At 47.4% G+C, this 13,376-nt stretch overlaps 1 protein-coding gene, 3 non-coding genes and 1 pseudogene across 5 annotated transcripts in view; 4 read left to right on the plus strand and 1 right to left on the minus strand.

The window, feature by feature from the left end:
• The window catches only part of LOC133452317 (NACHT, LRR and PYD domains-containing protein 5-like), a 203,948-nt gene that overhangs the window by 66,865 nt on the left and 123,707 nt on the right, over nt 1-13,376 (plus strand). The gene's annotated exons all lie outside the window — the stretch shown is intronic.
• LOC133453219 (U6 spliceosomal RNA) lies at nt 8,257-8,370 on the plus strand (annotated as a pseudogene).
• On the minus strand, nt 8,530-8,602 carry trnar-ucg (transfer RNA arginine (anticodon UCG)). The gene has a single exon. It is a non-coding gene; the product is annotated as a tRNA-Arg (tRNA).
• Nucleotides 8,788-8,861, plus strand: trnat-ugu (transfer RNA threonine (anticodon UGU)). Its single transcript has one exon. It is a non-coding gene; the product is annotated as a tRNA-Thr (tRNA).
• trnag-acc (transfer RNA glycine (anticodon ACC)) lies at nt 11,847-11,922 on the plus strand. The gene has a single exon. It is a non-coding gene; the product is annotated as a tRNA-Gly (tRNA).

Consider the following 13,376-nt stretch of genomic DNA (forward strand, 5'->3'; position numbering starts at 1 on the left):
GGTAGCTGTTCCGGTTTTTTGAAAATCCCCCCGGACAGGGTGTAGGGAGAGTGGACGAGGAATAACTCAGCTTTTCTTTGTTTTTATTTTCTTGAAATTAATGTACTGCTTCTCTGGCAGTACAACGTACATTTGGGTTGTAGCAGGAGGTTATAAACCTGTGAAAAAGAAATGAAATCCAAGTACAATAGTTAATTACCTCAAACGGAATCATATAATCAATAACAACAAAAAGCAATAACCATCGTCATCATCATTGTCATCATTTGTCATAATTAAATACAATTAAATGGGGATTTACAAATACAAAATAAACTGCTTTGCACTTTTGCAAGTAAAGACAAAAAGTTAATCTTGTCTTAAGTTTTGAGCCGCGATGTTCATTCATAACTTAAAACGGCGTGCTCCGCCACACCCACAAACAAACGCACACACATCTCCAGGTGCCGACAGCGCGACAGCGCAGCGGCGCATCATCAGCACAGCAACCATGACACACACAAGTGATCGCAGCCGCGAGATGCGGATCCAGCACAGCAAGTATAAACAAAACCCGTCACATTAATAAACGGAGCTCTTACCAGTACCGCATCACTCTCCCGACAATTTTACGTCACCGCACGGATCGCTTCCGCTTATGGCGCAACCGGCGGCACACAGCTGATTAATAATGACATCACACCGTGGACCACCCACCTTACACCCCGCTCCTCCCACTGTGATTTATTGGAAGTGATTTCTAACTTAACACCTCCCACTTGACCGACTGATCATGAGATTCAAGAGGTCACACGTTTACACATAGCAAGTTACAAGTTACATTCTTTTTTTTTTTTTTTTTTTTTTTTTTCAAAGTACATATGCAGGTTAGTGTTGATCGCGAAGAAGGGGTGCAACTGTCACTGTTCAGGCACCTCCCCGACAGATGTGTTGTGTTCTGTCGGGATTGGTTGGGGTGTGTATTCATCTTCTTTCTTCGTGTAATGGTGCAAGTGGTGGCGGAGGCAGCACAGACACATACCAACCAGCCTGAGAGAGAGAGAGTAGGAGGGGGCCTCCTGAGGCAGCGCCTGCAGGATCAGGGGGGTTGGGTGATGGCAGCCAATGATGTCTTGGAGTTACTGGTCTTCCGCCGGGATCAGGAGCACCAATCTCCTCACATCTCTTCGCAGGATGATGGTTACCAGAGACTGAGAGTTTTTTCTCGGTTGTCCACCTGCCAGCGAGGCAGGGAGGCCTGCACATGTCTTCACTTCTGCATCCCTGACGAGTCCCCTTCTATCTGGGTATACAGTCTGGATCCGTCCGAGGCGGAACTGTCCCCGTAGGGCATTTTGGTCCGCTATCCAAACGATATCGCCGACCTTGATATTTCTGTTAGTCCGGTGCCATTTTGGACGAATGAACAGGTTTGGTCCAGCGAGCTCACTCCACTTCTTCCAAAACATGTCCACTCCAATCTGGATGGTCCTAAGTCGGCGCCAGGGGTGGGTGCCCATGGTAAGCCCACCTGTGTCTCCTCCAAGTCCTGTTCGTCCAAGAAGCAGGGTGTTGGGGGTCAGGTACTCAACTGCGTCTTCTTGTACCTGCGCCCTAGCGTCGATTGGCCTTTCATTTGTGAGGTTAGCTGCCTGGTAGAATAGGGTCTGGAGTTCCCCCCAGGTGAGTGATCCCGTTGTTCCTCCAAGGCTTATGAGAGCTCTCTTCAGGAGCTTTACAGCGGCTTCTGCGGCTCCGTTTCGATGGGGTGCATCGGCTGGATGGAAATTCCATGCCCAATCAGTTCCGTTCCGGGCTGCTTTATTCTCGATGGACGCTTCTCGCAAGGTGTCCAGATATTTGTGCAACTCACGTAAGGCAGGTTTGGCTCCAATGAAGTTAGTCCCCCTGTCCGACCAAAGCCGTCGTGGGTGGCCTCTCAAGGCTACAAAGCGGGAGTAGGCCTGGAGGAAACTGTCAGATGACTGGTCATCAACCAAATCAGCGTGAACTGCCCTTGACGCCATGCAACAGAAAATTATGCCCCACACTTTCTTTCCAGTCCTCCTCTTCACAGCGTCTTTCACCTCGAAGGGACCAAAGAGATCGAGTGTGGTGTTTTCGAAAGGGGAAGAACGCTGTGAACGCTGCGGAGGGAGGTCACTCATCATCTGCTGGCACATCTTTCCCTTTTGCTTACGGCACATGACACAGCTGTTTACGGTCTTCTTTACCGTTCTCCGGCCTTGTAGAATCCACGCCCTTTTTCTTGTGCGCAACAATGTGGCAGCGACACCTTCGTGGTTCGATTCATGGGCTTCTCTTGCTAGCAGGGTGGCTAGCCAAGAGTGGAACGGTATCAAGGGAACAGCTGTTCCATCCTCGTTCCAGGACTGGACTCTGCCTCCACAAAGAAGAAGTCCTGTGTTTACATCCGTGTGAACAACCAGGCGGTTCAGTGTCGAGTCTTGGAATTCTACTCCATCTTGTGCTGCAAGGGCAAGGTCTCGGAAGGCTTCCGCTCGTTCCTTTGCAGAGAGTGTTGAGCCACTTGCCTCCCACTTTGGCGAGTCCAGGGGGGGCCGCCTTCTCAGCCATGTCTCCGCTGCTCGTCGAACCCAGGCTACAGCTCCACACAGCTTTCCCAGTGCGCTGAAGCGTTGTGGCTCCACAAGGCTGACCAGCCCAATGCTCCAGCGTCTTTTCCTCCTCGCCGGCACAGATGTTGGATTTTCGCCAGTCTGAGTCTCTCGTTGGACCTCGTCACCTTCGACGTCTGCCTTGGAGTCAGATGTTCCAGCGCCATTTTTCTGTCTTGACTGGGCTCTGGTGACGGCTGCCGAGAACGCCTTCCGCTGAAGTTTTTTGACGTCTTCAGCAGCAGAGGATGTTATCTCACTGGCCGTTTTTGTAGGCCAATCACTTTCTGGCCATTTCAGGAACTCTGGGCCTTTCTGCCACCGTGACTCTTCATTGAGTTCTTCAGAAGTGGCTCCCCTGGTGACGATATCAGCTATGTTGCATTTGCCTTCGACCCACCTCCAGTCTTCCACTTGTCCGTTCTTTTGTATTTCACCAATGCGGTTGGCAAAAAAGGTCTGGTAGCCATAACTGTCCTTTTGAATGGCCGCCAGGATGGTTTGACTGTCCACAAAGTGAAACCAGCGCTCTACCTTTATGTGACAGTGTCTTTCAAAGTATTTTTTCAACCGGCTGGCGAAGACTGCCCCGCAGAGTTCTGCTTTGATGGCATCTCCTTTTTGGTCGAGTGGGGTCAGTTTGGCCTTAGACTCCACCAGCTTTACAACAACGTTGTTTAGCGTCGTCCACCGGAGGTAAAGCACAGCTCCATAAGAAGATTCGCTCCCGTCCGAGAAGGTGATGCCAGTTGGCGGACCCATGGTTTCAGGAGGGGTGAGGCTTCTGTCAAACCTGACTTGACCAAGTTTCACATATTCCTCAAAGAGTGTGATTGCGGCCTCCCGGAGCCTTGGTGAGAGGGGGATGTCCCACGTGTCTGTGGGTGGATTGTCTCTGCTGGCTTCTTGGAAAGCTTCCCTGATTAGCATCGCACCCTTCTGTTTGGCTGGTGAGGCGAGACCAATTGGGTCATAAAATGCAGCAATCTGGCTTAACAACATGCGTCGCGTGAGTGGTTCTGGTGTTCCTCTCCTGACCTCCTCCACCCGCAGGTCGAGACCCGTTCTCATTTTTCCACGTTTCTTTGAGAAGTTTATCGAGGTCATCAAACGCAGTTTGTCAGTCTCAGGCTCATATCCGACCCCCAGTGCTTTGTTGTCTTCCTCATGCAACTGATTAGGCAGCACTAGCGTCTTCCGTGATTGGGATTTTGGACTGGAGTCAGCCGGGATCTCACTCCTCCCACTTTGGCATGATAGGACCCATGGCTTGAGGGCGAAACCTCCGGCATTCAAGATTTCCTCTACCCCTTTGGTTATTCTTTCCAGGGTTTCAGGGTCGTTGTGTGACGTGAGGATGTCATCCACATAGCTGTCCTCCGTGAGAGCTCTACGTTCCTCTACCATTTCGGTGAACTGGGGAAGGTTGGCTGTCTCCCTCATCGCAACCTGAGCGATACATCCTGCCGGTTTGTCCCCGATATTCACTCTAACAACAGCGAAGACCTCGATGTTATCCTCAGGATGGTCTCTCCAAAGAAATCGGTGGAGGTGGACCTCCTTGTCTTTCAACCACACCGAATTGTACATTTTTTTAATGTCGCCCAGTGCGGCATGCAGTCCACTCCTAAATCTCAGGAGGACTCCTCTGATTGGATTGAGGACATCGGGACCCTTGTGAAGGAGGTCATTCAGGCTTACCCCACGGAACTCCTGGCTGCTGTTCCACACGATCCTCACAGGAGTTGAAGTAGAGTGAGGGTTTGGCGCAACCAGGTGACTAATATACCACTTTGGCCCTTTCCAGCATTCCAGTTCCTCCTTGGTGAGTTTGACGGCAGCTCCTCTCGAGACCATGTCGTGGATTTGCTCTGTGTAAGCATTTTTCCATGCAGGTTCCCTCTCCAGACGCCTCTCCATGTTTATGAATGTTGCCTCCACAGCATATCGGTTGTCCGGCAATGTTGAGGGGTTTGCTCTCCAAGGATATGCTGCGTCCCAATGGGGGGAACTGCTGTGTTTGTCTGCTAACACATAAGTGAGACACTCCTTTATTTTCTCTAGGTCTCTCTCATCCTTGAGGGTCATTTCCTTCCCTCCAGGAGGACACTTTCCACACTTGCAGCTGCCACACAGGGGAGTGCAGGCCGCGCCAATGCTGTCCCATTTAAACCATTCAAGCACCTCCTTGTTGGTGGTTGTTGTGGTTCGCGCTATTTTGTCTCCCTCTGCTGGGGCTATAATTGTCTCCTTGTACGCCATAGAGGCTGCTCTCATGGTTCTTGCAAGATGAGTCTCAGATCGGTGCACAGCCAGGTCGACGGTTTCAATGAGGTTAGGATGAGTTCCACCAACGGTCTTTCCCAACGGTCCGTCCCAGAGGACGAGGTCACCTATGATCTTAGTCGGCTGGGGAACAAGACGACCTTCACGGTGACTAATGAGGAGGTCAATTGTTGTTGGCCGAGCCAGCTCGTCTCTAGTGACATTGGGGAAGAATTTCTGCAATTGTTTGGGGGAAACGGGTTGAGTCACCTCAGCAATGTTTTCTAGCCCATAGCAGAGGATTTTGTGTTCGGCCACCTTTCCTTTGGGTGTCTTGACCTTTAGCCGCAGAAAGTACCGTTTGGTCACAACCGTTTTTTTCATCCCACCGATGCCGTGAACGATGAGCTTGATTGTCTCGCCGTGCAATCCAAGGCGATCGGCTGCTTTGTTGGTTATGTAATTCGTATCAGAGGCGAGGTCTATTAAAGTTCCAATCAGAGAGCCGGAATTTGTTGTCACCTTCATCAGCATCATCACGACTGGATGTTCCCTCAGTGTATCACCAGACTTGGTGCACACCGTTGAGGATATTTTGTTAGAAAATGCCTCTTTATATTTTTCCCTTTGCTCTGGGGTGAGTTCAGCCAGGAACCCCTCCTGCTTTTCAGTGAGACCAAGCTTCTTTCCTCCTGGTTTTACGGTGCGGTGATCCTGACTGTCGGTGTCTTTCTTCGGAAAAGAGGGCTTCGGACACAGAAGGTAATTATGGTCTGACATTCCTCCTTTCCTGCAGTCTTGTTTTGGGCAGAGGAATCTTGTAGTGCACCCTTTGCCATCCTTATCATGTGACCGTAGGCACTTTGAACACAACCCCAGCCTTTTTAAGTGAGCTCGCTTGCTGGAGAGGTCTTGGTCCCTGAAGGTCTTGCATGCAAAGAGCTTGCCAGTATGTGAGCTATCGCCGCAGACAGCACAGTTGGGACAGTCCATCAAGCCTGCAGTAGATTTACTGAACGATTTTTTCAGCCTTTTCTCCGAAGTGTCTGACGGGCCCTTTTCCACAGTGCTTTTCTCCGCGGGGTTTGGCTCCAGCTGATCCAACTCCTCAAGGATTTCCTCCTGTTTCTTCAGAAATTTTAGCAGGCAGTCGAAATGGTTCAGCGTGGAGAACTGGTTTGCAGGGTCGGCCTTGTGCATAATCCACTCCCTCTTTAATGAACTGGGAAGTTTGCTCTCTAGGGACTGGGCGACAATGCGGTTCTTCATTGCGTCTTCTTCTCCAAGGATCTGGAGATTACAAAGTGCTCTCTCCACAGCCTGAATTAATTCAATCGTCCTCCTGGAATGATTTCCTTTGACAGGAGGAAGAGACTGAACCTCGTTGCAGATCATCAGCACAATTTTGGACTTGTTTCCATATTTGTTGTCCAGCAATTTGAAGACGTCGTCTGCGGATCCACAACTGGACAAGACAAGGTCCTTTTTCACGTTCTCACTGAGGCTCCCAAGCAGGTGGAACTTCCTCACGCAGTCTGCCCCTTGTGGATTTCCAAGTTGTTGCAGGTTCTCCCATTCTGCTTTCCAGCGGTAGTAGTCCCTCATGTCACCAGTGAATGTGGGCAGCCGTGCTCTCTCAAGGCTGATTTGGGGCCTTAAGTCGAATGATCCCTGGTACATGTTGGGGCTGCTTCGCTGGAGGAGGGGCTGGATTCTTGTGCTTGCGCTGGCCTCCAGCTTGAGGTTGGAGGGCCCTTTAGAGGGCGATGAGGGTGCTGGGTTTTCCCCTGACGTCAGTAAGCCATCAGCCTCGCTGTCCTGTCTTGAGTCCCTCCCTGCAACGTCCACAGGATCCTCTCCCTCCATTGCAAGCTTGTCAGACAAAGCCAAGACCCTTTTCTTTAATGTCCTGTGGCGGGTTTGGAGATCCACAGCTCTAAGACCAGGAATGAGGTCTTGCCATTCCAGCAGCATTTCTTCAAGCTCTGTGACTTCTCTGTCCAAGCCTTTAATTCTAAGTCGGTGGTCCTTTAATGATCGGTGCGGACTAATTTCTTCTTCCTCCGCCTGAACAATGGCCGACTCAGCCGTCTTGGCTTGAATGAAGAACGTGGGTTCAGCATAGCCATTCCAGAAGGTTTCCTGGGTGGCCTTCTTTACCTCGAGGAACCTGTCGGCGCACTCAGCGGTTTTCTCATCAATTTGAGTTGCTGATTCTCTGACTTCTTCGTCATTTGATTCCCTTAGGGCTTCTGCATATTCGTATCCTGCGTCTGATACTTTGCAGAAGTCTGCTTTAAAGTGTTTCCATTCAGTCAGGATTTCACTTGGTTCCAAGAGTTCAAATCTTGTGAGGGTGTGACTCCTTTTTGTAAATGAAGCTTGTGCCCTCGATCGCACACTCTTGAGTTTCTCCAGGTCTGCCATTTTTTTTCTTTGCCGTTGACTGGGAGCTGGTTGTCACTAACAGTGGGTTCCTCTACAGGGGACTTTGTTCCACTCTTTGTGTGTAGTGCAGACTCTTTTGTTCAGTGCAGCTTTAATGGCAGTTGGAACGTGTTTTGTTTTGTTTTATTTTTATTTATTTATTTATTTTTTATTTATCCACTGCACAGATCCGGTGCAGCAGCAGGAATTGGTTTATAACTGTTCCGGTTTTTTGAAAATCCCCCCGGACAGGGTGTAGGGAGAGTGGACGAGGAATAACTCAGCTTTTCTTTGTTTTTATTTTCTTGAAATTAATGTACTGCTTCTCTGGCAGTACAACGTACATTTGGGTTGTAGCAGGAGGTTATAAACCTGTGAAAAAGAAATGAAATCCAAGTACAATAGTTAATTACCTCAAACGGAATCATATAATCAATAACAACAAAAAGCAATAACCATCGTCATCATCATTGTCATCATTTGTCATAATTAAATACAATTAAATGGGGATTTACAAATACAAAATAAACTGCTTTGCACTTTTGCAAGTAAAGACAAAAAGTTAATCTTGTCTTAAGTTTTGAGCCGCGATGTTCATTCATAACTTAAAACGGCGTGCTCCGCCACACCCACAAACAAACGCACACACATCTCCAGGTGCCGACAGCGCGACAGCGCAGCGGCGCATCATCAGCACAGCAACCATGACACACACAAGTGATCGCAGCCGCGAGATGCGGATCCAGCACAGCAAGTATAAACAAAACCCGTCACATTAATAAACGGAGCTCTTACCAGTACCGCATCACTCTCCCGACAATTTTACGTCACCGCACGGATCGCTTCCGCTTATGGCGCAACCGGCGGCACACAGCTGATTAATAATGACATCACACCGTGGACCACCCACCTTACACCCCGCTCCTCCCACTGTGATTTATTGGAAGTGATTTCTAACTTAACAGTAGCACACATACTAAAATTGGAACGATACAGAGAAGATTAGCATGGCCCCTGGCGCAAGGATGACACGCACAATCGTGGAGCGTTCCCAATTTTTCCTTTCATCCTGAATGTTTTAGATGCCACGCTTTTTTAAATGATCAAATATTGTGTGTATTATTGAACTCCGTACCCTCCGTGATGGTAGCTAAACCAAAGTGACCTGTAAAGAATGAATGTGAGTTAGGAGACCAGATCTAACTATCTGAAGGCTCTATAACCACAGAGGGACTTGAACCCTCAATCTTCTGATCCGAAGTCAGACGCCTTGTCCATTAGGCCATGTGGTCCACGAGTTGCTCCTCTGAGGTGACCGAGAAGTTAGGGTGACTCACTTCACACAAAGCCAGGACAGTAGTGGAACAGGTTTGTGTAGTAAATATATCACAGTGAGGTGAAATAAAGCTGCTCCAGAGGTAGAATGAACTTGTTGTGTCAACAGGGTTTTTATAACAAGTTGAAGACGTGTGTTGAGGGCCCTGTGGCTTAGTTGGTCAAAGCATCTGTCTTGTAAACAGGAGATCCTGGGTTCAAATCCCAGCAGAGCCTTTAAACTCACGAAGACAAAGGTAAGGATGTAACTCTTGTAATGTTTAAAACCACGTACTTTGTGGAAAAAAAGTATCCAATTTCTGGGTTTTCCACACAGTTGGATAAAGTCCTCTCCTCTGTTAGGGAGGAAACTGTTTGGCAACAATTACAATGTTTTTCAGTGTAGTAAGTGCTCATCAGTGAACTGTCGTTGGCTGACCGTCACTGCCAGGGTTTTTGAGAAAGCTTTAACCCAGTCAGGAGTGTGTAGAAAAAGAGAGCTCTGTTCATTCAAATGTCAATTATCAATCTTCTCCAAGTCTATGGTCTCTTTTTAAGAGGATGCCTCTCTGGTGATCTGACAGGCCCGTTAAAGCTTGGTTGTGTTTCCTTGACGTGCATAAAGCTTGTACAAGGTTGAAAAATGGAATGGCGACCGCCATCCTGCACATGGGTCTTGAACGTGTTAACGGTCGGCTTATGTACATTACCCAAGCACACCTCTCCTATCACCACCCAGCCCAGATCCAGACGTTGGGCAAAGGGAGCATCATGTGGTCCATTTATCTGCCGCCTGACCTTGTGTGCTCTGAGCACGTCTCTTCCGAGTAGCAGAAGTATTTCAGCCTCTGGGTCCAGCTCTGGAATGTGTTTGGCAATATGAAGGAGATGAGGCTGGTGCAAAACTGCGCTGGGTGTTGGAATCTCCATCCGGTTGTTCGGGATCTCAGGACACTCAAGGAGTGGTGGAAGGGACATGAGGACTTTGCTATCCAGTGACTCGATTTGGTATCCCTCTGCCTTCTTGCCATATGTTTCTATAATGCCAGAGCAAGTTCTGAGATGATACGAGAATGGTTCGCTCTCCACACTGAACACCTCGAAGAACTCTGGTCTAGCTAAGGAACGATTGCTCTGGTCATCAAGAATTACGTAGGCTTTGATGGCTTTGTTCTTGAAACCCTTGGGATAAATCTTTACAAGGCAGATCTTAGAGCATGAACGACCCCACTGACCTAGGCCACAAACTTCATTGCAGCTTGTCATAATATCAGTCACGTTAGAATAATCTTCTCCCTCCCCGCCATTCTCTTGTGGATGTGGAGGAGCGTTGACGCTCTGAGGTGATGGGTCAGGATGCATGGCTGCATCATGATAGGTGCTGTCAGATTCAGAGCACTTCACAGAAAATTTGCAGTCTTTGGCAAGGTGGGAGGTCGAACCACAACACTTGAAACATATTCCTTTCTCTTTCAGGAAGGCCTTTCTGTCCTCGAGGAGTTTGTTTCTGAATGTCCTGCATTTTGTAAGCGGATGCGGTTTGTTGTGTAGTGGGCAGTTCTTGTTAGGGTCGTTGTTGGTCATAGAGACATCTGTTTTGTGTACTGTGATGGGTTTGTTGGTATTAAAGTTCTTCACAGTGAATTTATCTGGTTTTGCGAGGGCCGTGTTGTTGCTTTGATGAAAGAAGCTAGGGTTATTTTGTTTCTTTGCCTCATTGCACACAAAAGCACAAAAATAGTCAAAGGGAGGGAAGCGGCCGTGGTTGTCTTCTTTGTACCATGACCCAGACGACACCCACTTCTCCTGAAGCCCATATGGGAGCTTGTCCACAATTGGTCCAATTCCACGGGAGGTGTCGAGATATGACAAATCTGTAAGGTATCCATCCTCCTTGGCGCCTTGTATCTCCATAAGCAGATCTTCAAGTTCACGCAACTTGGTGTGATCCTTGGCTGAAATCTTAGCAAAACTGTCCAACCGCTGAAACAGTGACTGTTCAATTATTTCAGGGGCAGCGTAGCAATCATGTAGTCTCTCCCAGGCTTTTTGTAAAGCCAGGTTGGGATTTTTTACATGCACTGAGCGAATGCGTCTCACCTGTTCGCCAGACTCTTTTCCTAGCCATTTGGTCATGAGGTCCAATTCTTGGATTGCTGTGAGATGTACTTCAGCTGCTGCATTGGTGAATGAGGACTGCCATGCACGAAAATTCTCTGGCTTATCATTGAATTGGGACAGTCCTGATGTAACTAGATCTCGTCGTGCCAAGTACTGTGCCAAGGATTCTGGGAGAGATGGTGTGATAGCTGGAGGTTTACTTTGGGGAGTGTGGTACTGAGCGTGTAAGTTTATGGGAGAATCTTCCTTTTTGACTTCAGATTTTGCCTCAACTCTGGTTGGCTCAGGTAGGTTTGATTCTGTAATGTTCACAGTTGGTCGCCATGTCTTGAAGCTGTCATGTGATTGTGCAGGTACTGGAGGTTTGACAGGTGGATCCGGTAACTGTGGGGAGGGAGACTGATTTTGAAGGTCAATCTGAGTTTGAACGTATTCGATTCGCTGGTGCGTTTTATTCTAACCTTTTCTGATTCGGATTTTCCATTTTCCATTATGGCATGTACTTCTGCAGCATCTTCCCACACCTGTGCCTCCACCATGGCTATATCTGCTTCTCAATGTAGCATTAGCACTTCCAACTCTGTGTCTATCCTAGTTGCTTCCAACTGATTTTGAGCATCTCTTGTTATCCTTTCTGCTTCTCTGGCAGCCTTTTCCATTTTCAGTTTAACTTCTTGGTTAGCATATGATGCTCTCACCTTGGCAGCTTCGGCTTTAGCTCTGGCGCGGGCCACACAGTCGTTGGCTGACCGTCACTGCCAGGGTTCTTGAGTAACTTTGATCCACTCAGGAGTGGGTACAAAGAGAGAGCTCTGTTCATACAAATGTCAATGACAGTTGTCATTATCAAACCTCTCCAAGTCTATGGTCTCTTTTTAAGAGGATTCTGTTTCCACATGTCTAACTGAATATACCTGCAAACATGAAGACAGTAATCTAGAAGTTGTTGTATAAGCTGAGGGACAAATGGAGGTAAGTAGCTTGTGATATTGGAGAAACCATCATCAAATAGTTACTTTCCCTGACATGGAGACTGCTCATCTGGTCGTAATGCTGGAAAACTGTGACGTCTCATTCAGCAGTTTCAGGTACTTTCCTGCAGCGTTGGTGGTGTAGTGGTCACTCAGCATGGCTGCTTACCAAGCAGTTGACCTGGGTTTGATTCCCAGCCATCGCAGCAAACATGAGGGCGTTAAGAGTTCTCTTAACGCTGGGGGAAAGTTAGCAGTCTTTATGAAAATGAACTCAAACAGTCAACACGTATGTCTACATGGACAACAATACTCTGATCAGAATCACATAAAAGGTGTTTGTGTTTTGTTGAAGTGGAGATAGCAGCTGGGTTTCAGCTAAACATGCGGTGAAGTAGCAGGAGAATGCTAGAGACAGACAGGTGGGAGGTGGACGGGTCTCTCACATTGTTCTGCTGCAGCTTGTTCTCCGGCTTCCTCCTCCTTATCTTTAATCTGGACTTTCACTAGTTTTTGTCCTGGCTCAGAGTGAACAAGTCCCACTTTGCTGCCATTAACATTGTTACATTATTGTTGTGAAACATGCAGGGGCCTGTACTACGAAGCGGGATTTGGGGTTAGCGAGGTAACTTCAGGTTTAACCCTGGGTTTTCAGGACTACGACGGTGGTTCACTTCTTACCGGGGTACATCGCCATGGTAACTTATGCTGAACAGCTAACCTGCTCCGGAGCAGGTTATGTTCGAGATACAGATCGCCGGGTATAAAAGCACCGCCCACTGACCAATCAGCTCTCTTGGAAAATGGCATGCCCTTTCGAAGAGAATCCAGTGGAGCTCGGTGCGCGGATCGTGAGAGGATCCCTCCGAAGAGAACGCGTATTCAGGGACCACCAAAACCCCTTTGCTTTCCCTGATGCGTACCTGTATGAGCGATCCAGAAAAAAAGAAAAAAAAGGTGGAGGAGAAAATAAAAAATCAATCAATCAATGAATAAACCAAAATCCGATGTACAGTCAATCCAAAACTAATACCAATTAAATAAATAAATCAAGAAGAAATCAAAAAGAAGATGCATTTGTAAGGGGATAGCAAAAAAGGGATTTTCAATTTCGTCCCTCGAACATTCTGAGAAGTCACTTTAAAATACTAAATACCCCCCTCCTGAAAAAATAAAAAATAAAATAAAATAAATAAATAAACCCAATTCTTTGGTACAGCATCAGCACAAGTTATCGGTCAACAACAATAGTTATAGAACCAATATAGGACTGTCTCAGAAAATTAGAATATTGTGATTTTCTGTAACGCAAACACAAAAACAAAAAAATGTCATACATTCTGGATTCATTACAAATCAACTGAAATATTGCAAGCCTTTTATTATTTTAATATTGCTGATCATGGTTTACAGTTTAAGATTAAGATTCCCAGAATATTCAAATATATGTTTATATCCCTATGAATTTACACATTTATACAGTCAGCGATCTTTTGCCAGCTGTCTTTCCTGCATTTTGCAGCTGCAACTGTGTTGCTTTTTGCCTGTATTATATGCCTATACTCATCATATTTCCGTAAAATTATTGTTTGCTCTTCGCTACTGAAATAAGCGGCTCTGACAGCGGACTTCTCCATGCTTGCGATTGGTCATGCGCTGA

This window comes from Cololabis saira, chromosome 10, assembly GCF_033807715.1.
Source record: "Cololabis saira isolate AMF1-May2022 chromosome 10, fColSai1.1, whole genome shotgun sequence".
NCBI classification, from domain to species: domain Eukaryota; kingdom Metazoa; phylum Chordata; class Actinopteri; order Beloniformes; family Belonidae; genus Cololabis; species Cololabis saira.